Here is a 27085-nt window from a genome sequence, read left to right as displayed (position 1 = left end):
CAGGCTGCGGTAGGTGGGGTGCCGTCTGTAACAATCCCGGGTCTTCGCACTTCACGTAGGAAGAATCTAACATCAGGAAAAGTGCTGATCCCTTCTTACCAGGCACCTTGAAAATCACACGCCATCCAGTATACTGAAAGCAAATGGATCTGTCTATGAATCCTGAATGGTATACCGAACGCAACTGTAAGCGGTGTGCAGTGAAAGCACATGGACCCCATAGACTATAATGGGGTCCTTGTGCTTGCCGTGAACTGCCCGTACGAATCATGTGGACAGGAAAGTAGATTGTGTACCGTTCACATACTATCATCCATGAGGAGGGTGGATGCAAACCATGGATAGACATAGCACAGTTTCTGACAGAAAGCAGCCATGTTTTGCCTAACCCTGTTTAAATAGTAAAAGTCAGGTGTCTGCCACCTGCAGGAGGGGTAGCTAAGTGCATACAGATTTCCAGTTAGAGCAGTATACATGTGTATGCAGTGTTCGCATCTGCGTTGGTATTTCGTCCAGGGGAGTCCATATGAGAACCCCCTGAACGGAATACCAAATGCAACTGCAAGCGGTGTGCAGTAAAAGCACATGGACCCCATAGACTATAATGGGATCCGTGTGCTGGCTGCACGAATCATGCAGACAGGAATGTACTGTAGATTGTGAACTACTTTCCTGTCCGTATGATCCCTGCAGAGATTTGGTGGCAAGCACACGGACCCCATTATGGTCTATGGGGTCCATGTGCTTTCTCTGGCACACCGTTTGCAGTTGCATTCAGTATTAAGTTTGAGGGGGAGGTCCTCATGCAGACTCCCCCGGACGGAATACAAACGCTGATGTGAACGAGGCCTTACATGAAATAGAATTTTTTCGAACACAAAAACTTCTGCAATAAATCTGCCATGTGTGAACATACAATGTAAGCTTAGGTAAAACGTACCAACGTGCTCATGAACAGCAAACCGTGTAACACATAGAACATATGCAATGTTTACCCTGTGCAAACAGTTTGTTGGCAGACTCCTTTTTGGTTCCTGCACCTGGGGCACAAGTGAAAACAGACCTTCTGCGCACACAGCTTCAAGATGGTCAATGTGAAGGTCATTTTTGGTCACATCGTAACTAATCATTGTAGTGTCCTTCATTCTTTAATGAATAACTTTCTAATGCAACTTATATGAACGGTCACACCCAAAAAAGTCATGCTACAGTCTCTGGGAAAATGGGAACTGGACACCACACAATCGGTTCCTAAAAAAAAAAAGTCCATGTGTTTTTGGTTTTTTTCAACTTTGTCCCAGTATCTAATGCTGTGACCTGCATCTAAGATGCAATGGGCTGAGATATCAAGATTGGTATACTCTACACCTGGAACCCCCTGCTCCAACGAAGTTTGTGCCCAATTTCTGATGAGGTGCATGCTTCATCATAAGTTAGGTACATATTCTGGGGTTCATAGGGGTAAACAGAAATCAACGGCAGCTTTTGGCAGCCATAAAACTTTTTCTATGTGAAGGGTCTTTCTGGGCAGACTGTAGAAGCCTTCATACACGGTATCAGTTTTTTTGTGGCTAGTATCCCCATTATGGTTGCAACACATTTTGCATTCCTGTCTGAGGCAGGGAGCGTGTACAGTTAGGAGCAGTCTGCCGCCATCCTCTATCCATTATTACTACTACTGGTACTAAATGGTTTCCTTACATGTAATTTTGTCAGGCTACAACTAGCTGAGAAAACCCAAGTTTCAAGGACACTGGACTCTGAATCCAGGTTATGATGCAGCTAAAAAGATCCCTGATTCAGGAATAGAGAGATCTGAGCACAATAGGGAAAGTTGCTTATTATCTATGGTTATTAGATAATAGTAATAACACAAGCAGCTAGTCAGAAGTAGGTAGACTCTCCTTACACTCACTCTAAGCTATGACAACTTGCACTCTGTAAAGAGAGACCTGACCCTCCTCTCAATTTGTTCCAAATTTGAGCATGCTAGTTTCTAAAGACGGAACCTCCTTAGTGACAGGATGTGAACATCAAATTAGCAAGAATAGAGACTCCTAGTGACCAGAAAAAAGCAACAATTTAAAATAAAGTGCTTTACGTTTTGGTTCAGATAAGTGTTATTAGTGGAAACCCCCATCAATGGAACCCCAAGAATTGACTGTAATCTAATGAACAATCCACTGTGTGCCCAATTTCCTCGTAGTACCTGCACAGGTGAAATGAAGCCTTTAATGGTTCCTATTGGACACATACTGACACATAATCGATTAGGGGCCTAAATGGGAGACCTCCTTCTGTTAACCCTTTATTCCTGGGGTGATTCAAAGTGTTTTTGCTGCCAGACAATCAGTATTTAGATACATGAATAACTTGTTGAGTATTTTTTTCCATCATTATTTCAGCCTGTAAAGATGAGCTAGACGGAGCCGACATGTTAGCGAGACATATCAAATTAAAAAAAGACGCGCATGTACGAGCGCTGCTCACATATGGAAGCCACTCTGTCCACTTTCCCTCTCAAATGGGTTATGATAATTGTAAAAGACATGTAATTGTTTCTTGGACATGCTACAGTCCAGGCCACAAGTACTGCTTGTCATTTATTTTCATTCCATTCTCCGTAATAGCATTATGGCTTCCGCCTTTCATCTTCCTGCTCCCATAGGAGGTGAGATGCCTATACAATTCGCTTACAATATGTGGTTCCAAGGTCTGGCTCATAGTCTTAGACCTCACTAGAAGATGCAGAGGCAACTTCTGTATTTACGGAGGTCTTCATTGACAATGCTGCAGCTTATATCGGGATATTTTCTTTTTTTTTTTTGTCTTTTTTTCAGTTCAGAAACAAAAATTTTGGTAAATTTTGCATTAACGGTGTTAAAATATAAATAAGCGACAACCAACAGCTATATCCCCATCTCCCTGTCCTGAATAGGGCAAAAGAAGGAACCAGTCGGTGGTGGCTTGTCAGAAGGATAAGGCCAACCGCCCGATTCGTATCACCCATATCGCTGCATTGGTGGAGTATTGGGAGACCCCATATATATTAGATGGTGAGCTAGTTACACTGAAATCAATGGCCAACTTTTGGTGATGATTAATGTTGGTTCGAATAGTATTCAAAACATAGTTTCGAATACCTCTCTCCCATAGGAATGAATGGGAGCGGGTGAACAGCAAAGGGTTAAGCGCCGGTAGCCGGTGCCAGCCACGTGGCGGGCCACGTGCTGGCCGCTCCCATTCATTCCTATTCGCTCATCTCTAGTGATGATAAAGATGATCAGCTTCTGTCGATCAGCTGAAATCTGTTGGAAAAAACAGTGCCTCCGCAGGAAAAATGAAGTATTACACAGTTCTTAGGTGAACCTTTGGGATCAGCAGCAATAGATAAATGCCCACACCTCTGCAGGGGAACATAAGCATTGCACAGTTCTTATTGAAATCATTGTAATACATGGACAGGCCAGGTCCTCCAGCACAAGAGAATCTCTTTGCAATCTCCCTTTGCAGCAGCTAAGCCCTATCTGGGGAACCTCCCCCCTCCACATAGTCTTTATGAATTACTTCAGACTTTTTCCCATGCTCTGTGAGCAGCGTGCTTAGTAGGCGAATCTCAAATAGGTTTTGGGCGTCTGACTCGTATCTAGTAAAACTGAAGATGCTGAATCTGCAGGGGTTCGTGCGGATCCAACCTGGTCAGCAGGAAGTGCCGAGAGCACATTCTACCAAAGACAATGGCAACAACGTCCAAGTATTCTACGTTGCTTATACCTTGCACAGTATATCTTGCATCTCGGTACATCTACTTTGCAAAGTACGTATCAACTGCAATTGAGCTTGGCCAAAGATGAGGACACGGGCAATGTTAAATGTGCTGGCACTAGGACAAGACGAGACAAAAAGCACTAAAAGCTCCTCGAAAAAGGACTGAGAGCGAAATAGTGCAATCTGAGAAGAGCAACATTAGATCAGACGTGATAACATAGAGAACATTGCGGCATCAGCATGGACGTCTCCAAAATGGACACATCTGATATCTACAGTGATTTATTATGCTGAAGCCGGGTCCGTAAAGGACAAGCACAGCTTCACTTGTCGTATGTAGATGATCACGTCTGATTACAAGGTTGGTAAATGGACAAGCCCTCGAAGTATAAAGATAGTGGATCGTAAGTCTATTCTGCAGGACGTAATGCTATCTAGAAGCAGCAAGGGTCTGGCACAAGGAGACAGGTAGTCATAGGCTAGAGGTGAACCCAATGGTGGATACAACACACAGAATTAATAAAAACGAATGTGGGGAGCGGGCCTACTTATGGCAAAAAAAAAAGAATGCATCAGACACTTAGAAACTTTGCATGAATCTAGGCTATCAGTGGTGCCTACTAGATGCTTTCCTTGAAATCAAGGCCCCATATGTTGGGTTGGTTGCAAGACGTCCACCCTAGTCATCCCGCAATGAACCGACCCTTGTTTTTCTCTGGGGCTATCAATCATGATTCTCAGGCGGCTGGCCCGGGCTTTCAACCTTGGCATTGCAAACCCGTTCCAATAATTGACACGCTGAGTGTTAAAAATTTGCAATGCCAGGGTTTATATTTCATATTTCTCAATAGTCCTGCATAGTCTTGTAGTACATAGCCCACAAGTATGTAGTCGTGCCCCAGTCAGCGGCGCCCCGACTTTGGTGAATGTGCTGATAGGGCTCCATTCTTCCCTTTGGAGTCTGGTCATTTATGAACAAAAGACTCTTCTGATGAAAAAATCCATATGGATTTAGCTCTATGACCGAATTTCCTTGCTTTTATACAAAAGCCAAAATATCTGTAAATCAAAGCTTTGGCAACAGATAAAAACGATGCTCTTGAGCAGATGATATGGCATCTGAATCTTGTTGGAAGGTATTAAAGTGAACTCCTCATCCTTGAAGATAGGCCGGACACCTCAGGAGATCCTTGCACTCTCTGCTACCTCACGTGTCCCCTCCAGACATATCACTCACCTATAGATCTGAATTATGGCCTGAGAGTCTCATGTTCTATGTCTCTGTGTAAGGGCTCATGTACACGGAGTTTACGTGCACGGATTCGTGTCAGAATCCACACGGAAAAAAGCTTCCCATTGGGTTTCTTTTTCCTCTCAGTATCCGTGCACTAAACTCCGTGTGCATGAGCCCTTATACTTTGCCTTGGCCACGTAAAACCTGAGTCAAGGTCATTGTGCATAAACTAATAGAGACTATACATATAAGCCATGCCAGGTGTACTGCAGTCACTGTGCGGGCCTTGCTTGCACGCCTAACCAAGCTGGCATACATAATTCAGACACCCCCCAAGTACTAACACAGGAGACAGGATAGTAAATTCTGCTAGGACAGTATATGTAAGCTTTGGGAACCCTACGTCTAGTCCATCGTATGCAGTCTAGTATATTTAGGAGAGGCCTCCTCGCCTACAAGGCCCCAGTTCTGGTGTATGAAGGTGCACATATGGCAAGTCTATTCCTGACTACCTTACTATGACCTTGGGTTTCCTAGCTGGTGATACCGGTATGGAGTTCCTATCACGGCCTAAACACCCAATGGTCGGTCAGGAAGCGTTGTACGTGTTATGTCTTGATCAATTACATCAGACGCCCCACTAGCCCCACATTTCATACAGGCCTCGGAGGGTTTGGCTATTTCTCCTATTGCCCCAATCACATGCACACTTGACTCTGAGCATGCATTTATTTTAACAAAAACATTGTATCCATTGAAATACAACAGGTCACAGATCGGCATGGGGGTGGGTAGGGGGGATCCACCTCATACACATTAGACGGTCAGTCAGCCATGCTAGAATTGCTGGTACAGGCATCTCCATTCACTCCAAGTATGTTCACGGTTGAGCGGTGCCCGTGATATGTGACAACGTACCGCTTAACACGATTGTCTAGAGTGAATTGCTTTCATTCCATTTATTAATTATTATTGTGGACCTTGCACAAGTTTCAGGGTTAAACTTATCAACTATTTCCAATGAGAACAGCAGAATTAAGAATTCAGCTCTGGACTAGGATACAGCTTCTTACTTGGGGTCAGCACAATATCAAATAATGTAAGATATTTTTTTTAGTCTATAATTTTACAGATTATAGATTTTTTTTAACCCTAAATTTCTGGATAACAGGACACTGCAAGCGAATAGATTTGACCTGAACCCTTTATATGCTGCAGTGTACTGGTAAAGCGATGCCACCATGATATTCCATTGCAATAACTTACAAACCCTTCACAAAATTTTATGCAAACGCTTTATCTCCCTGATTTGCCTATGGAAATATTACATTTGGGTGTAACGTGACATTTCAGTCTGGTGTTTTATAGTCACCATGGCTTCTATATTATTCTCAACCTAGTTTAATCATAAGAACAAGTAAATTAGTTTTGTGCGTTCCCCTCCCACCCCTCCGGGTATGTTGTAAGGTGTCTCTCGACTTGCTAGACTTCTTTCAGACGATATTTTACAACTATGTCTTTTGTCTTTGTCACTCACATAAGGGGTAAATCATTTAGTAATGGCTATATGGGGGGGCGGGTTATCAATACGTTGACATACATAGATACATATAGATATATAACGACTAGCTGTATGGATTGCACGTAGTCAGCAAACAGATGCAATACCTTCTGCCGGCTGGACAATTAGAGAGGTCCTAAGTGGTCATCCCCTTTAATGAATAGGAGGTAGCGAGGCTTTTGTAAGTCACTACCTGAACATAAAGTCATTCCACTTTGTCCACTTTGGAAAATTCTTCTTTGCTAGATAAGTTCACTATTTGTTCACCTGTAACAAGTAGGCAGTTTTTCTGCAGCACCCCCACAGGGGAAATCAGGAATTACACATTTCCTATTATAATCAATGAGTTACATTGTAGGTCCTCTAGAATAAGAACCACTTTTTTGGTCCCTATTTTTGTGCCTAAAAACATAACTGGGGACCCAAATTTTGGCTGAGAATTCTCTAAATGGTTTATTTGACACCCCATTAAAAATATTTAAAAAATACTTCATGGTCTCACGTGGAAGCCATCTTTGAGTCTACTCTTCTGCTATCGGACTGTTAGAATAACCTGCAACGATTTCCTTCTTTGAGATCATACAGCTAGATGGGGATTGTTGGATTTGATAGTGACTTTCCTATAGAGCTGTGTAATGTAGGCCGAGTTGTTGCCCTTGTGGACAGACCAAGGTGCAGCAGACCTGCGATATAGCAAAGTAATGCCTGGCCGGAGGGAAAGGCAAGGATGGAACAATATTTACTTAAAGGGAGGAAAAAAGACGGAAGTTGCCAATATCAATCTAGATTATCCATACTGTAGCTAAACAAGGGCCAGAAATGGAAGGAGGTGATATCTAAAGGGGCTCTGTTGATTTTCGAGGGGCTCCCAGACAAGACTAGGAAGTGCTTACATATACTGTAGCTGTACTTGCACTGCCGGATTCCACTTTCAATTGTCATAGTTCCGACTCTGCATTCTTTCAGCGCATACTTTGCATTCTTCCATACAGGACCACAACTAACCGGGATCTCTACACTGAATATTTACATTAGTGTTTCCCATGTTCCTTAAACCTTGCAATCTGACGCTCTAATGCAATACTCGAGGTTATGTACCTTGTGTACCCAGCTGCAGACATATAACCGTGTGCATGTAGCTGGGCCATGATTGAACAACATGCATGGAACGTGGATGGAATACGGTGGTGCATATGGGGCCATAGAAATGACATAGTGGCAATGCACATGATCGTTTGTATGGGGCCTTACAAGGTGGACCTGAATTTTTCAGTTGTCCTGACCATTTGACTTGTCAGTATAACAAGGAAATTCAGTTTTGTATTGAGAATGGCATGCAACACTGCAACACCTCAACCCGATCCCTGTGCAATGGTCAGAAACCGGTTCTCATCTCTGTAAGATCTTGACATGTTTAAATAGGGCCATTTGCTAAACTTTTCTCCATAAAGACCAATTCTTTTTCTGGCTTTTGCCTCCGGGTCGTTCATTCGCTGAAGTCCTCACTCAGTGCTCTTATAATAGTGAAGGCTTCTCTCATGCATGTGATTTATAATGTTCTTCATGTTTGCTGACAGTAACGTTGCGATCACCAGCACATATTTCATCATAGCACTTATCATATCCCAACAAGATATCCCGGGGTCACCCTGTACTGTAATTTCACTCCAAAAGAATAATTTGCCTTGTAAATACTCCAAGTTATATATACGGTATATATATATTCAGCCACAGAAAGAACTTCCATTCTTCTGTTTGACTGAGCACGTGTGTCCACCAGCTTTCACGTCAGCAGGTGGTCGTGCACGTTTCTTTACACTTTGGACACTAGATGGCACCATGCTATGAATGTAAACACCATATCTAGGGTTGAGCCGATCTTGAGTTTTCACGATCGTTTTTAAAATCTGATTTTTGATAATTTTCCAGCCAATCCCAATCATGAAATTTGCTCGATCGCCAATCGGGATCTGATCTTTCCAATCTCTCAATCCTAATGTTAGCTTTTCCCACAATGATTGGCCAGTAGCCAAGCATTGTGGGAACTAAAGTGAGACCTCGATCCTGCCAATAAAGATCGGGATCGGAATTCCAATTTACTTGATCGCCGATTGGAATCTGATCTTTTCTGATCCCGATTGCTCAACGCTAATCACCACTAGGATTGAGCGATCGGGATCGGGAAAGATCGGATCCTGATCGGCGATCGAGCAAATTTCACGATCAGCTGGAAAATGATTGAAAATCGAATTTTAAAAACGATCCTGAAATCTCAAGATCGGCTCAACCCTAATCACAACTTTTCACTGGATTATTTTTTTTAACAACATATAGATAGGAAACATTGTTATTTTTTATCATCTGTACAATACATATGGAGTTTTATGAAATCCTATCATGGCCCCTTCCTGCTACTGAATTCACATAAGAATCGTAATATTTCTGCAGTAATTATAGCCTAGAATTTCTGTAAGGTCTTGTTCTCACAATGGAATTGTCAGTGGGGACCCAACAGTTACTTGGTTCTTAAAGGGATTCTCTGGTCCGGAATTGTTAGTTCATTCATATGGGATCTGTCAGGGTCTGACACCCTGATCCCGTGTGCAGCACCGCTCCTGCATAAGCATGCCATTTCCCATATGCAACACTGTGTAGCGGATGGGGCTGCTGCGACGCTCCTATTACTTATATAGGACCGGCGCTGCATATACTCCACAGAGACTGCTGCAACAGCTGATCTGTAAGGGATCCAGGTGTCAGATCCAACAAATTACATACAAATGACATCCTGTGGCTAGGTCATCAATATGAAAAAAATGATTTAGGGCCAAAAAAAACCCCTTTAAGAACCTCCAAAATGATACAAATATACCGATACGAGATTGTAACTGGAGTTGATCAAATCGAAACTCTTTTATGGGACTGAATAGCAGAAAATATCAAAGGGAGATGAACTCAGTCCTGTGGGAATTGAGAGGCTAAATATAGTAAACCTGGACAAAACCCAACTGGAAGAACAACAAGGCTGAAAGGTTTGGTGACATGACATCCGTGACTGCACCGATAAAGGAATTAGAAAGACGGCTCAAGCTCAGCTCAAGACTATTCAGTTTTCCAATTTTCTTCTCCATCTTTGGCTGGCAGTCCTGAAAATGTCACAAGAAGTCTCGTACATGAGGTGAATGAGGAAACAAGGAGCATGCACATCCAGTATTATGTCCTCGGCTCCATTGTAAGTCCCAGGATCCAGCCCGTCTATTATCTGCAGACAACCGCTAGATGGTTCTTGTATTCGGATTTCTTTTATCTTCTCTGGCTTTACATATATGTTTTACTTTTGACTTTATTACAACAAGCACCAATTTTCCAAGTACCCAAGAGCCCCCAAGATCAAACAATGGCGTCCACATTACTGTATTGTACGGCCGCGCTTTATACGAGCACTTGTATCCTTTAAGATTACGTGACTACAATGTTGGGCCCTCCATGACTAGAACCTCAAAGCGACTTGTTGGAATGTTAGTCTAAGTTCCCATTATCAGCATTTAGGTCTGGTTTTATGGTAGGATCAGGACAATGGACCAAAAAGCTAAAAGGTTGAGTGATGCCGACAGCGAGCCCTCCACATGCATCCATCTCCATTCATTGTAATGTGAAGAAACAAGATGGAGGCGTCAGGTTTTTAACAATGCAGTGAATAAAGACTGATGCCGATGGATGGTGCTCTGTCTGCATCAGTCATTCTGTTTGTTTTTCAGCCCATTATTCTGATCCTATGATGGATTATAACAACAGATCTATATGATGGCAGTGTGAATGTATCCTTATGTAAACTAGTAGTTGTTCAGACGTAAAAAAAACATGTCTGATACTTAATTCTAGCAGACTGCTTTAATATATCATTTAGATGCCCCATTTTTGGCATTGTCTCCCCACAAAGGGGTTGTACAGGGACTGTTCATACATGCACTTTTTCTTCTATTTTGGACCATCCTTGGGTTTCTTAGATGGCTCTATTTCTAAGTAGGGATGAGCCGATCTTGAGATTTCAGCATCGATTTTAAAATCCGATTTCCGATCATTTTCCAGCCAATCCCAATCGTGAAATTTGCTCCATTGCCGATCGGGATCCAATCTTTCTCGATCCCGATTGCTCAACCCTAGTCAATGCTTCTCTCTGGGAAAAGTCACTTTTAGGGTTGAGCCGATCTTGAGATTTCAAAATCCGATTTCCGATCATTTTCCAGCCGATCCCGATCGTGAAATGTGCTTGATCGCCGATCAGGATCCGATCTTTTCCGATCCCGATCCCGATCACTCAACTCTACTTCTGAGTCACATTATTGGAACTAGCGCCTGGCATTCTAGTCAATCTGCCTCCTACATAGGTGCCTACCTGTAGTATAGGGGATGCCTTTACTAATACAATGACCCTATACTGCCAGTCCCCATAGTACAGCGACTACCTATGTACATCGGAGAGAAGGGAGGAGATGGATCAACTCAGGTTCACATGGATCACATGGTCAAGTCAGAACCAGCTCCAAATTCTAAGGTTCAGCCAAAACAGTAGCTAGGGAAAGCCATGGAAAAGTATCGGCAGAGGACAAATGTATTACACCCAAATGGCTGTCCAACTGGAGTGTATGGGAGTTATGGCCACTGCTTAATAATGTATAGCTTCTTTGGCTCCAGTGCCGATCCCTGGTGCTCATATACCCATCAATGGTATCATAAGTTCTCATTTTAACGTCACTAATTCCGATTAAATTCTACAAATTCCGGCTCAGCCAACATACAATGTATCAACTCAGCCTTAAAGGACAATTTAATTACATTGTTGCAATCTGTTTTTGTACCCCTAAAACCCCCTCCGCCAAACATCTTATTCAATAAATGATTATTTTTCTGTCTTGGAGTAGAGAATTCGTCCAAATATTTCGTACAGTCAGTGGCTGCAGAAATCCTTGCCGTAATTGTTAGACATACAACCTTTCCTCTGCAAAGAGGAAATCGGATGGGGAAGGTTAATCAGATTTGACCCGCACATGTCAGACTCATTATGGCTAAGATACAAGATGCCACATTTGTTATAGGGCCGCAGTCAGCTGTCTATACCTTCATCTAGACGTGACCTCTCCAAGGCTCTACCTCAAGGGCACCATAGTAATAGAGACACTTCACACAGTCTAGACTCCAATCTGTCACTGCTCAGTCTCAGATTAGGAAAATCACGATAACCTAATATATAACAAATATTCCCCATTACCTATCGATGAAATCATTTTCTGCAATGTACAATTACGATTCCCGGATTTATAGTTCGCGTCAACCTGTTTATTGGATGGGGATTATAAAAATAGACACAAATCTCACATTTCTTTCGAGGTTTCACGCTGACCTTTTCCAACAAAAATCAATAGAAATGGCATTTACCAGCAGAGGCGGCCATTGTGCGAGGTGAATGCGCGTACGTATAGGTCTCCTGTTGTATCAATGGAAGCACTGGTGGGTATCTTGTAACACGACGTGATACATACCAGAACGCAGACAGATTCACTAGGATCTAAAGCTGTCAGATCGGATCTACGGACATACTTGTGTTTCCCTTGGCATAGAGGCATTCACCAGTTCTCACCAAATTGCGTAATGGACCATGACTTAGCCTTAGACACATAGACATGCACATCTATGGTATGGACGCCCTTCCTACTAATGAATCATATGGCTTCTCCATCTTACGTCATATAATGATTTGGAATGTCGTCCAGCGATAAGTAACCATGAACGAGATATTCTTGTCTTCTTATTTCTCAAATATGCCACCACTTCTTGGTTGGTGGAGACCAACTTCTGGGATCCCCACTGATCTGAAGAGTGAAGGGGTCAATTCCTCCACAGCAGCAATCTCAGAGGCACGGAGTGGCGCCATGCAAGGATGGAATATCAAGGGGTCTCAGGCCCCAATCAGATAGAGTTCCAGAAGATGGACTGCCATCTTGATCATAAAGTCATACCATGCTCTAGAGAGACCCTTCAATTCTGTTGATGAAATTTTTGTAAAATATGGTACCTCATCCTCAAACAGATGATGTTACAGTAAGGAAATATGCTTCGATGTAGATTTGGGCTGACATTGTTTCAAGATCCCCAATGCAAATTCCATCTCTTACCAGGGGCCATTCATAATACTGTGGTCTCCTAAACTGGCACAAGGGTTCAGATGACCTCTGTACCCCCTATGGCTGCACCCATGTCTGAGTAATGGCCACCGGCGCCACATGGAATTGGAAAGTACCAGGAATTAAGAATCAATGGATCCAAGTGTGCATTGTGTCCTATTAATAGTGCTGTGCCCGGTGCTTTCCAAGGGTTAGGATTGTCGATGTCGCTATAATCGGTAATACAGGATACATTCATGTTACTCCTTCTTCAGTCGTCTTTTAATACCAGTAGCAAAACATACATTCAGCAGCAATCTACAGATCTGTCATTCATAAGAACGTGCGGAGTCCATAGAGGTCTATAAAGCGAATAACAATCTGCATGAATCATCGGGTGACTCACGGTCTCACCCACAGGAGTGGTCACAACATTGGGTCTTGTCCAGTCAGTCTGTAAAGTTTTACTGAAGCTATGAAATATAACAGGAATTTTTTTGTGAAAGCCGGGACAGGTCTCCAATAATGGGCCAGCTGGACCCCATATATGTTCTTTAATGTACAGTAGTAGATGTAACCCGCTAACAGGGAGTGGCAGGTCCTTTCTGCAACTATGTTCAGGCCTGTAAAGCCACCACACATGGACAGAGCTTCATGGCTGAAACGTTGTCATGTAAAAGCAGCCTTAGACCACAGGCACATGACCAAGTGGGCATCCGATGTGGGTCCGGGGTTCACTTGGATGACACTTGGCGTGCATTCCATTATGGGGGCTTAGACTGCTTTCGCGCAACAAAGTTTCGGCCGTGAAATTCTGTCCATGTGTGGCAGATTTACTGGACTGAACCCGGTGATAGTACACGGACAAGAGTTTCATGGCCGAACCAATGCGTCATCTGACATCGATACACATGCATGCTCGGCTCAGTGAGCTTGTGTTGTTAATGGAAAGGGAAGGGTCAGATATAGTCAGACCCCATCTCTCCTAAGAACAAAAGGGTCGTGCACCTTGAAATTCAACACACCTAACCCTTCTTTCTCCTGACCCGATCTGTCATGGGAGAGTCAGCCGGCCCATGTAGAGTTTAGATAGTCATCATGACCTACCGAAAGTGGCAAGCTTGGCCGATTTTGCTGTAATGTGTATGGATATTTCATGCACAAAGGCCTCCATGAGCCTGTAGAGAGGCAGAGAATGTATGCAGGCCTGTATTGCTGAGGCACAGGCTTCTATATGTGTCACTACAATATGGCGGTAGCCTGTCATTGAACATGCCATAACCCAAGACTTCTGCAAGTGCAGTATTACAACTATGCAAAAGTCATTCATTGAACAGAGCTGATACATCACATCATTGTGCATTAACCCTTGCAATGTACCTATATATGCAATGCTTCGCACAGTCACCATTACCATGTTTACAGAGTTTGTTAGGGGTCCCGTTTGCATTTCTGCCAACTTTTACTAGCAAGAACAGTATAGCATGGATTGTTATCTGCATTGTGGACAAGTGCAGAGATCCCAAAGGATCCTACTAAAAGTTAATGGGGGTCAGTTTGTAAACTATTTGATCTCAAATGGAAGTCATGATATTGGGGTATGATAGCGTCCGCATGTCTGTAATGCATTATAATATATAGGAAAGGCGAGCGGACTGTTTATATGTTACATGTTGTAACTTTAATACGTCTACAAATACAGTATGTGTCAGTATATTTACATATAAACACACACTGTAGTTATTCTGTATTTATGTGTATAATGTACATACATGTGACCTTTATATACCAGTACACTATATAGTTGTGATACAAGCAAGAGGGGAAGCAAGAAACAGCCTCCTAGATCAGGCCGCCCAGACAACCTCCAAGAGTACACACACACATACACATACACACACACACACACACACACAGACACACACACACACGCACACACAAACACATATATACACACACACGCGCACACACACACATATACACACACACAGACACACACACACAAACACATACACACACACACACACACATACACACACATACACATACACACATATACACACAGACACATATATACACATACACACGCACACAAACAAACACAGGCACACACACACAAACACAGACAGACACACACACACATATACACACAAACACAGACACATATACACACACACACATACACATATACACACACAAACACAGACACATATACACACACACATACACATATACACACACACACAGACACATATACACATGGACACACATACACATATACACACACAAACACAGACACATATACACACACACACAGACACATATACACATGGACACACATACACACACAAACAGACACACACACACACAGACACAAACACTCAGACACACACAGACACACATACACACACATACACATATACACACAGACACACACATACAAACACAGACACACAAACTTAGACACATATACACACAGACACACATACACACACATATACACACTCAGACACACATACACACACACAGCAGCATTTCCGCTCACGCTGGATCCCAGCACTTCCTCCTGCGTCTTCACTTCTGCACAACAGTAAACATATAAATATCAGGCGACTTCTCCCTTGTCTGCAGCAGACTCTGGTTAACTCCATCGTCCCTGCCCTGCGTGCATACAATATCCTCATTCTTCATGTACTGAACAGGTTAATACTACCTAGGTGCACTGCACACCTTTACACAGCTGGACTAAAGCCCTGTACAAGGCACGCACAATACTACTGTTGTGGCCTCGGCTCATACGCCACCCTTAAAATAAATATAGTACACGCATATCGGTCTGCATATTCCGTAAAACTATGTGAGCTGTATTTGCGCCATTTTCTATGACATCTTTGATGTTATTCTTTCTGGGCAGTACAAGGGGGGCTGGTTAGATATATATACAAGGATTGTAGCATACATGTAAGTGCAACATATTGGAAGACTAATCACAATCCGTCAATTACAGTGAAAGTGACGGCCTCTTTTGGGTGTAGGATCTGAACTTTTTCCTATGCAAAAATGTAAGTGCAAAGCAAATCCATGATATGTGATACTACAGGGAATAGATATACAGGCATGTCTAGATTTTGTATTATTGCAGTATAATATCTAGATACATTTGTCCTGACAGCACCGCTATACTTCTAGATCTAGTAGAATGATACGTTATATGGTATATAATCCGTGCGTGCACATGGGGGCGTCCAGCTGTGGTGCAGTCCAGCGCAGGACATTGTATGAATGTGTTATAGAATAGGTGAGGTCTGAGCAGTCAGAACACAAGGGCGCTCACACCCACAGACACATGCAATCTCGCCGTAAACCGTGTACTTTCCCCGTCCAATTATCACATGCGCTTACAGTACTTTGCCCCTCTTAGCTCGCACAGTCTTGGCAAAGCACCTGGCATCTGGACGTGTAAAGTGAGCCCATACCTCATTCTCTTCTCCGACTGGAAACCTCTCATTAGCCCGAGCAGCATTTTCCAGGGATTAGCATGAACAGAAAGCAACCACCATCTTCCGCATACTCCAACGTGCTCTATTCCCAGCGATGGCCCACCAAAGCGAGAAATACGAGCGTGCACAAAGTCTCCCAGCCCGAGAAGACGAAAATAAGTAAGCAGTCAGGAAATCAGTCAGAAGTGCCGCCAAAATGTGAGCTCTTTCTATAGAAAGGCCCTCCCTTAGACAGGCTGCCAATCAAACATGGGTCACGAGGCTGTTTGCTCAGACTGAATAGAGTTCCTATTGACACAGCTTATGTCTGCAGCATGCTACCCTCAGCAAAGCTTTCAAGAACAGATCATATTACAGGCTCTCGCTCTCTCCTTCTGCATTTAGGGGCGGCCATAAAACACAATCTTTTCCCAGAATACATTTTTAGGTAGTCATGAAATAAATCTCCACAAGTGACCGGTGTTTATATAGAGCACACAGGCCCATAGAATACAGTCACATATAGAAGCTGCAGCCAAAGAACAAAGCGCTACAAAGTAACAACAAAGAGCAACATTGTGAAACTTCACACTATAGCAAGAATCGCCGCCGCACAATATCTTATTTAGGAAGGTTCTCTATCAGAATTAGACACTTTGTACAGATTTATTATAAAGGTCTTCTTATTCTTCATTGGAGAATCCAGAAATTCTACATGAACTACGTGAGAATCTTGGACTGAACATTAAAATTGAACGATAATCCAAAATATTAACGCGAGTAGGGAAAACCAACTAGTAGACTCTATGGCAGCAATTCCCAACCTTGGGCGACACTCTGAGAAGACCAAAAGGAGGTCTACATGCAACATGTTTTTTGAGTCGGTGCCCCAAGGTAATTTTTTTTTCAGGGGTGCCCCAATCTAGTAAAGAAAAGTACCCCTTATGACCCAAATCTATGACCTCTCACCTGCAATAACCCTGATACAGCGGGCTGCAGATGGGTCACTTTTGGAAGAGATTTTCTGCTTTGGTCAATGTCACTCAAGTTCTTAGTAAGTCAGGCATTGATCTATAGAGAACTACCTTCCAAAAGGTGGCGCTAGAGGAAGTTTTCCTTTTCTATGAAGGGTAATGTATTTGCATATTCCTTTCCCAGAATTCCATGAACGGTCTGTAAGCCGCTCCATACTGTAAGGAGGCCTGTAAAGGCAAAGTCTCCTTAAGGTAGCAAAGCAAACCAAAAGTGATATTTGTATATTTTGTAGAATTTGCTTTACTTTGGGCGTCCTCTGTGATCTCTGCACTTATGTAAGTGTCCCATAATACAAAATACTGGCCAATCCATTAGTGTCTGTCAATGCTGGATTCAAGGAATTTTAGTACATTAAAAAGTTCTTCTTGTGACCCAGCCGACCCTATTATAGTCTATGGGGTTTCCCGTTTCTGTGGGTAACTGCTTTTTAAGAGGGTTAGGTTTTCGCCTCAGGTTCGCTTAGGGACCCAAAGAACGGAAACCAGGCACAGCTACACGAAAATCAATACAAACCTAGAACCCGATTTACACAACAGCTTTTCTTGTGGACTATGTGAATGGACTATAATAAAATAAGACATGTCCTATATTCGGCAGTTTTGATGGATTTATCTGCGACTCCTAGTATAGGGGATATTCCAGCAAAATACAATCCCGAGTGCAGAGGATAAGGCTGTGAGCAAACCAGGAAAGAGAATCCTTCACTGATATAGGCAATATCCAGGACTGCCGGGAACTAGTGGGCAATATAAGTCATATTTGGTTAAGATATTCACATGTGTACAGGCAGCTCTGAAGATTACCTGCCTAAGCCTTGTCTAGATAAGGTCGAGATAGTACAAGTGTGACAATGAACCATCAAAGGTTACAGGGCTAAGACTAGTGCGGGTCATGGTTTATAGCAAAGCTTTCACCTGTTCTATAATGTGACACCAGTGGCGTAACTAGGAATGGCGGGGCCCCGTGGCGAACTTTTGACATAGGGGCCCCGCCCTTCCCCCCCGGCGCTGAAGACCTCGTCCAACTGACCCCTACCACTGCCCCCCCCGCACGTTTCTGCGCACATTATAATACCCCATAGTGGCCCCTGCACACAGTATTATGCCCCATAGTGGCCCCAGTACACAGTATTATGTCCCATAGTGGCCCCAGTACACAGTATTATGTCCCATAGTGGCCCCTGCACACAGTATTATGCCCCATAGTGGCCCCTGCACACAGTATTATGTCCCATAGTGGCCCCTGCACACAGTATTATGCCCCATAGTGGCCCCAGTACACAGTATTATGCCCCATAGTGGCCCCAGTACACAGTATTATGTCCCATAGTGGCTCCTGCACACGGTATTATGTCCCATACTGGCCCCTGCACACAGAATTATGTCCCATAGTGGCCCCTGCACACAGTATTATGCCACATAATGGCCCCTGCACACAGTATTATCCCCCATAGTGGCCCCTGCACACAGTATTATGTCCCATAGTGGCCCCTGCACACAGTATTATGCCCCATAGTGGCCCCTGCACACAGTATTATGTCCCATAGTGGCCTCTGCACATACAGTATTATGTCCCATAGTGGCCCCTGCACACAGTATTATGCTCATAGTGGCCCCTGCACACAGTATTATCCCCCATAGTGGCCCCTGCACACAGTATTATGTCCCATAGTGGCCCCTGCACACAGTATTATGTCCCATAGTGGCCCCTGCACACAGTATTATCCCCCATAGTGGCCCCTGCACACAGTATTATGCCCCATAGTGGCCCCTGCACACAGTATTATGTCCCATAGTGGCCTCTGCACACACAGTATTATGTCCCATAGTGGCTCCTGCACACAGTATTATGTCCCATAGTGGCTCCTGCACACAGTATTATGTCCCATAGTGGCCCCTGCACACAGTATTATGCTCATAGTGGCCCCTGCACACAGTATTATCCCCCATAGTGGCCCCTGCACACAGTATTATGTCCCATAGTGGCTCCTGCACACAGTATTATGTCCCATAGTGGCCCCTGCACACAGTATTATGTCTCATAGTGGCCCCTGCACACAGTATTATGCCCCATAGTGGCCCCAGTACACAGTATTATGCCCCATAGTGGCCCCAGTACACAGTATTATGCCCCATACTGGCCCCAGTACACAGTATTATGCCCCATAGTGGCCCCTGCACACAGTATTATGCCCCATAGTGGCCCCAGTACACAGTATTATGTCCCCATAGTGGCCCCAGTACACAGTATTATGCCCCATAGTGGCCTCTGCACACAGTATTATGTCCCATAGTGGCCCCTGCACACAGTATTATGCCCCATAGTGGCCCCAGTACACAGTATTATGCCCCATAGTTGCCCCTGCACACAGTATTATACCCCATAGTGGCCCCAGTACACAGTATTATGCCCCATAGTGACCCCTGCACACAGTATTATGTCCCATAGTGGCCCCTGCACATAGTTTTATACCCCATAGTGGCCCCTGCACACAGTATTATGTCCCATAGTGGCCCCTGCACACAGTATTATGTCCCATAGTGGCCCCTGCACACAGTATTATGCCCCATAGTGGCCCCTGCACACAGTATTATGCCCCATAGTGGCCCCTGCACACAGTATTATGTCCCATAGTGTCTCCTGCACACAGTATTATGTCCCATAGTGGTCCCTGCACACAGTATTATGTCCCATAGTGGCCCCTGCACACAGTATTATACCCCATAGTGACCCCTGCACACAGTATTATGTCCCATAGTGTCTCCTGCACACAGTATTATGCCCCATAGTGGCCCCTGCACACAGTATTATGCCCCATAGTGGCCCCTGCACACAGTATTATGCCCCATAGTGGCCCCTGCACACAGTATTATGTCCCCCATACTGGCCCCAGTACACAGTATTATGTCCCCCATACTGGCCCCAGTACACAGTATTATGTCCCCCATACTGGCCCCAGTACACAGTATTATGCCCCATACTGGCCCCAGTACACAGTATTGGGCCCTGTGACAGCTGCCTTCGCTGCTTCCCCGGTAGTTACGCCCCTGTGTGACACCCAGATGCAGCCCTAAACATGATGGATGCAGAGTAATAACATTAGATCTATTGTGTTACTATTCATACATGACCTTGACTATGATTAACACAAACAAAAGAATAAAATTCTGCCGTATAAATAGATCAGGGAAAAAATTGGATAGATAGAAAAGGCAATGCTGAGCTAGAATGCAAAGTAACCGGCCTCCTCATTCTACACTATGACTATACATAGGGGCACGTGGTAAATGGACTTTCCCATAGGTATGGGAGATCCTTATTCACAATCCTGGTTACAGGACATCTGCAGGAATCTCTGTTTATTGATACATAGTTACATAGTAGATGAGGTTGGATAAAGACATTAGTCCATCAAGTCCAACCTATAACCCTACAATCCCTACAGTGTTGATACAACCTGCTTGAGAGTCCTTTATTATGATGCAGACAAAATCTGCTGGGGCCAAGGTCGTCAACCATCTGCAAACCCTCAAATAGTCCATCACCGTTGTGCACTTTAGGCTAGCGATCAGTAAGAAGCCCTCTTATGTTAAAGCATGCGTGGCCCTTGATATGGCTATAATGAATGGAAGAGTCTAAGTGGTGCAGACATGACAAACACAAGGTATGTGTTTCCCAAGAGCTGGAGGATCCTCGAGTGCCTTTGAAGGGTCTTCCACTGGTTTACTATTACTATTCATCATCCAACAAGTTCTCTAATGTTTCCTCAATGCAGATGACACTTGTTGCGCTTGTCTTGTCTGTCACCTATGCTTCTAGTACTTACCAATCTGTCGTTCCTTGTGGCTTGTTGTTCCTGACATGGATTAATAATGGTCAACAGACCTGAATCCGGCCAGTCTCTAGCATTCTTGATGAATATTTTTCCCTTCTTCCATTACATCTGACCTCCTATGAATCCAAGCAAGGACAACATCTGCAAGAAGTTTGTATGTTCTCCCCGGGTTTCCTCCGGGTACTCCGGTTTCCTCCCACACTCCAAAGACCTCCTGATAGATCATGTACCCTATGGATTACGTTGGGGCCATGCAATAGAAAGAAAATACATATTGGAAACCTTCCAAATACTCCATGTGTTCCAGTGCCGGGAAACTGATTAGAAGAGTTGAAGACTCCATCTACAATATCCTCCTGTAGTTGGGGAGACCCTGAAGGATCTATTTTACATATCTTTTGGTCTTGCTCTTGTTTTCAGGGAACCTGGCGCGTTTTCTTCTCTGGCACAATCCATTTAGTTGGAAATGATAAGAGAATTCGCTACCCATAATCATTCATTCTTATCTTGTGGAAACAATCCGACCTCTTACAGGGGGTATGAGAGTCCTGAATGTAAATGACACAATAACTCGCACCCTCCATTCGAGATAGTACAGATACGCTTCCGAAAACATGACTTTACTGGATCAATGGCACCATCTTAGAGCAATGCAAAGACACAACTTTATTAGATCTAAGCTGTTCTGTGAGTGTAACCCAATGAAACACCTATAGAAGAGTATATAGTATATACTGATTATACAGTCCTATGAAAAAGTTTGGGCACCCCTATTAATCTTAATCATTTTTAGTTCTAAATATTTTGGTGTTTGCAACAGCCATTTCAGTTTGATATATCTAATAACTGATGGACACAGTAATATTTCAGGATTGAAATGAGGTTTATTGTACTAACAGAAAATGCGCAATATGCATTAAACCAAAATTTGACCGGTGCAAAAGTATGGGCACCCTTATCATTTTATTGATTTGAATACTCCTAACTACTTTTTACTGACTTACTGAAGCACAAAATTGGTTTTGTAACCTCAGTGAGCTTTGAACTTCATAGCCAGATGTATCCAATCATAAGAAAAGGTATTTAAGGTGGCCAATTGCAAGTTGATCTCCTATTTGAATCTCCTCTGAAGAGTGGCATCATGGGCTACTCAAAACAACTCTCAAATGATCTGAAAACAAAGATTGTTCAACATAGTTGTTCAGCGGAAGGATACAAAAAGCTGTCTCAGAGATTTAACCTGTCAGTTTCCACTGTGAGGAACATAGTAAGGAAATGGAAGACCACAGGGACAGTTCTTGTTAAGCCCAGAAGTGGCAGGCCAAGAAAAATATCAGAAAGGCAGAGAAGAAGAATGGTGAGAACAGTCAAGGACAATCCACAGACCACCTCCAAAGAGCTGCAGCATCATCTTGCTGCAGATGGTGTCACTGTGCATCGGTAACTATACAGCGCACTTTGCACAAATAGAAGCTGTATGGGAGAGTGATGAGAAAGAAGCCGTTTCTGCACGTACGCCACAAATAGAGTTGCCTGAAGTATGAAAAAGCACATTTGGACAAGACAGCTTCATTTTGGAAACAAAAATTGAGTTGTTTGGTTATAAAAAAAAGCGCTATGCATGGCGTCCAAAAAGAAACAGCATTCCAAGAAAAACACATGCTACCCACTGTAAAATTTGGTGGAGGTTCCATCATGCTTTGGGGCTGTGTGGCCAATGCTTGCACCGGGAATCTTGTTAAAGTTGAGGGTCGCATGGATTCCACTCAGTATCAGCAGATTCTTGAGAATAATGTTCAAGAATCAGTGACGAAGTTGAAGTTACGCCGGGGATGGATATTTCAGCAAGACAATGATCCAAAACACCGCTCCAAATCCTCAGGCATTCATGCAGAGGAACAATTACAATGTTCTGGAATGGCCATCCCAGTCCCCAGACCTGAATATCATTGAACATCTGTGGGATGATTTGAAGCGGGCTGTCCATGCTCGGCGACCATCTAACTTAACTGAACTTGAATTGTTTGTCCAAAATACCTTTATCCAGGATCCAGGAACTGATTAAAAGCTACAGGAAGCGACTAGAGGCTGTTATCTTTGCAAAAGGAGGATGTACTAAATATTAATGTCACTTTTCTGTTGAGGTGCCCATACTTTTGCACCGGTCAAATTTTGGTTTAATGTATATTGCGCATTTTCTGTTAGTACAATAAACCTCATTTCAATCCTGAAATATTACTGTGTCCATCAGTTATTAGATATATCAAACTGAAATGGCTGTTGCAAATACCAAAATATTTAGAACTAAAAATGATTAAGATTAATAGGGGTGCCCAAACTTTTTCATAGGACTGTATTTCTTGACGGATTTACACATGCACCCGGTATGGACACATGGCCTAGAAAACCTGACCGTAAAATATAGGAGACACATTAATTATAGAGATAGAGTATATATATGTTCTTCTGGATCCAGGTACGGATGATGGTATGTTATACCTGACGGACAAGGGAATATTAATATTGTATGTACATTTTACAGGGGTCCCTGAATACTTAGAGATCCTCTCCGTTAAAGCAAATCGCCTGTCCAATAAGTTCTTTTAAAGGGGTCCTCTATTTTTAGATATCACTTGTCCAATGCCCTTTAAGAGCATGCCGCCAACAGATGGGGAGACCCTCCAACTGGACGTGGCTCTGGTTTCTTACTGCCACCTCTTTGGCCCCTCTACTAAGTCAATGCAAGTTTCCCTTTAAGAATATAGTGAACGTATCAAAGAATAAAGACTAAACCCTTTTAATTTAATGGAACGATTAACCAAAATTCCTATCTGGCTCACTTTCCTTCGATATGAAGAGGACTATGGTACGGCGCTTCGTGTTTCCATTAGGGTTTGCTACATCTGAAGCAAATTTCTTTGTCAGCTATGACTATATTTATCCCAATATTCTGGATCTCGCCAAGGGAATCTGCAAATAATATCACCATATAACAAACCTACGTTCAGGGAAGTGCGTTCAGAAGCGCTGTCATGGGGTATCCCACTGGCTGGAGTCTGTTTTATCACTGGGAGATCCATTTGGGGAATCTGTGGTCCTCCAAAGATCTAGAGATCTAGTAAAGGGGCCGATGGTGAAACCTCCTGTGTTGGTTTGGCTGCTACGGCTGCAGGATTTGACTTTCTTTTATAAGAATGGCTGCCATGTACCAGTTTAACTCTTGATCATTTATTTGTTTTTGTTTTTTTTGTGGAAAACCACTCCAGGTGACTACCTCATGAAGCTCTATTTCAGAGATGTAGGCGTGAGGCTGGGGCCCACAGGCTTTGTTTCCACAGGGGCGTTTTATACTAACTGCAAAGTGTATGGGATTCATGAAAATCCCATGCTCACTTTGCATTTAAAATTGCAGTGATTTCCAAAACTAGCGCGGTTTTGGAAATCGCTGCATATCCATTATATCTATGGAAATGGCGGCTGCTTCCCTGTAGATATGATTATAACAGAAAGTCTGCAGAGGAAACTTTCTGTTCAAAGCGCTGCAGGAAGAACCACGATGCGTTCCCACCGCCGTGTTCCCATATCGTCCCATGGGACCCTAGACTGACACTCTATCCCATGAGGTCGTATCTAGTACTGCAGCACCGACTCACGTGATCGTAGCTGAACTGTAAAATCAGACATAGCCACAAGACTTGAACACTAATGTTTTGAGGGGCCGCACCTCTCAAGCCTAAGAATAGTCCATCAAGGTTAAGCCCAGATACACCCCATTGAAAGAGGCAGATTTCTGGCGTACAAGGGTTAAAAAAATATAATAGTTTTTGCAAATTTTCTTGCACTGCTCTTGTCATCGGGCCCTCTATGAGAAAACCATGCCAGCCATGAGGTTGTGTATATTCCCCCCAGGCTTACGGACAAGCAGGGGGTGCGCTCATTTATGAAGACGAACGCGCCTTCCTCCAACTAGAAAACATAGCCGAGCTGAGTTTGTCTTTACCATTTGGTTGGCGGAATTGCTTGCAGACCTCGGATTCCCAGAGGGGTTCACCATTCCTCTTCTACATTCAGGATGATACACAACATCCATAATATATATTCTATACACACATTTTAGTAGTCCGGGGTCTATGGGGTCGGCGGTGGTGTTATTACACGACGCCCTACCAGGACTTGCCATTCATCAACCTCGAGAGCAACGTCTCCTTCCTAAAACAAATGGGCAAACAATGCGTCTTTCTTCTGCCCATTACATCACTGATCAGATGACACACTCGACAGCAAACAGAGAGATTCTTTATTACGAAGGGCCCGCAGAGGTATCCGTCTGATACGTAAAAACGTTAGTCATGGAAACCAAGTGAGGTATTAGAAACGCTCTTTATGTCACGGTTACAGTAAAGCACAAACAGGGATAAGATGATTCAGGGAGAGATCAAAGACATCCGGGGACATTGAGGAAACTGAGGACGGACTATGTCTTGCCCCTAGCGAGCAATCACCGCGCAGCTTTCATCGCCTAGTCTGCGCTTCCGATGTGAAAGCTGCGCTGGGATTGGTCGATATGGACTACAAAGACAATCCCGTTCACCATGGATTTCCGATTCGGCTGCGGCGTTCTGTTCTGTACGCGCGAGACAGACGCTCATTTCCAGGCCTGTTTTATAGGCTCAGCCTCATCCACATAAAGTCACTAAAATATGTATGTGCACAGGCGGCTCGGATCAAAGCCATAACGCGCAGGTTCTCGTACTGCTTTGCACACGCAGTTTTCGACACTAAATGACTACAAAATGTGTTCTCATTCCCAATGCAAAGATATGTCAGCATTAAAATAAAAAAAAAAGGAGATCTGAGGATAATTTGCAGAATTTCAGATTCTGCCAAATCGCTCACTTGATATGAAAGGTCGGCGTCTTCGCGAGATGAGCGTTACGTCTTGTCATAGCTGAAATATTCAGCATACGCTTAGTACAACAACATGGCGTGTAAATGGAGGACGTGACGCGTGGACCGGAGTCTGTTATCTTGGCATGTGAAGCCTAATAATGAAGACAATCTTTGATAATAACATATATATATATATATATATACAAAGAGCGGGGCTACTTCCAAAGCTAGTGGAGATTGCCGAACTATAAATCTACATGTATTAGCTATGTATTAGGGTACGTTCACATCTGCATCCTTTGATCCACCGTAGCACAAGAAGAATGACGCATAACAATAGATCCCGAAGGACTATGATGACATCCGTCAAGTGTCGGTTATTTGCTTGCCGACATTGCTGGATGAAAGTCAGGCTTGCAAGACTTTCCTCTCCAAATTTAGACTAGCACAAATGTATCCTAAGGGTCCATGCACATGACCAAGTTGGCTTCCGAGTTGGGGGCCGAGTTGACCCTGGAATGCAGTCAGATGCATTCATGTCTATGGGGCTTCTGGAGCCATTCGGTTCTGATAATATGGATGATTATAGAGCAGGTCCTATTCTGCCCCGGGTTATTCTAACAGAATGAATCTGGAAGCCTCATAGCCATCAATGTGGGGGCGAAACTCAAGGGGGTGCTGATGGTGAAGTCACGCTGGGGCGCAGGAGCCTTAGGGGGCTCATAAGCACTGGCATCAGTATTGAGATTCCAAGGAGACCCACTGATTACCCGACCACAATAAGGTGGATTAAACTCCTTAGCACCCCTATCCACCACGATCAAGAATTCTCTGTAGGGAGAGGTAGGGGGACCCGGACAAAAGATTGCACCGGGGCGCACAAGACTTTAGTTACGCCACTGGGTCAATGTATCATGGAATGCCCTCGGATGTCACTCCAAGTGTCATCTGACTGTATCCACTGTTGTGATAGACTTGGCCCCATCTTGGACGCACACTCGGCCGTCTGAACCCTAACCCTATGAAGCAGAATCCCAACCACTTCTCAGCAATGTAAATGGGGGCAACATATTAGTGGCCAGAACTAGGTGAAGAGGAGAGAACGGGAAGACTTCCAATGAC

At 43.7% G+C, this 27085-nt stretch overlaps 1 protein-coding gene across 3 annotated transcripts in view; it reads right to left on the bottom strand.

The window, feature by feature from the left end:
- LOC142184539 (muscleblind-like protein 3) overlaps positions 1-27085 on the bottom strand; it is a 101500-nt gene that overhangs the window by 56570 nt on the left and 17845 nt on the right. Inside the window, exon 1 of one of the 3 annotated variants that reach the window (XM_075259454.1) lies at positions 16201-16713. The exons of the other annotated variants lie outside the window; for them this stretch is intronic. The gene's annotated coding sequence lies outside the window, so the exon portion shown is untranslated. Of the gene's footprint in view, positions 1-16200; positions 16714-27085 lie in introns of those variants that run through there. 3 annotated transcript variants of the gene reach the window in all.

Source organism: Leptodactylus fuscus, chromosome 11 (genome assembly GCF_031893055.1).
Source record: "Leptodactylus fuscus isolate aLepFus1 chromosome 11, aLepFus1.hap2, whole genome shotgun sequence".
Taxonomy (NCBI): domain Eukaryota; kingdom Metazoa; phylum Chordata; class Amphibia; order Anura; family Leptodactylidae; genus Leptodactylus; species Leptodactylus fuscus.
The sequence above is the reverse complement of the archived record's forward strand: the minus strand, read 5'-3'. Positions and strand labels throughout refer to the sequence as shown.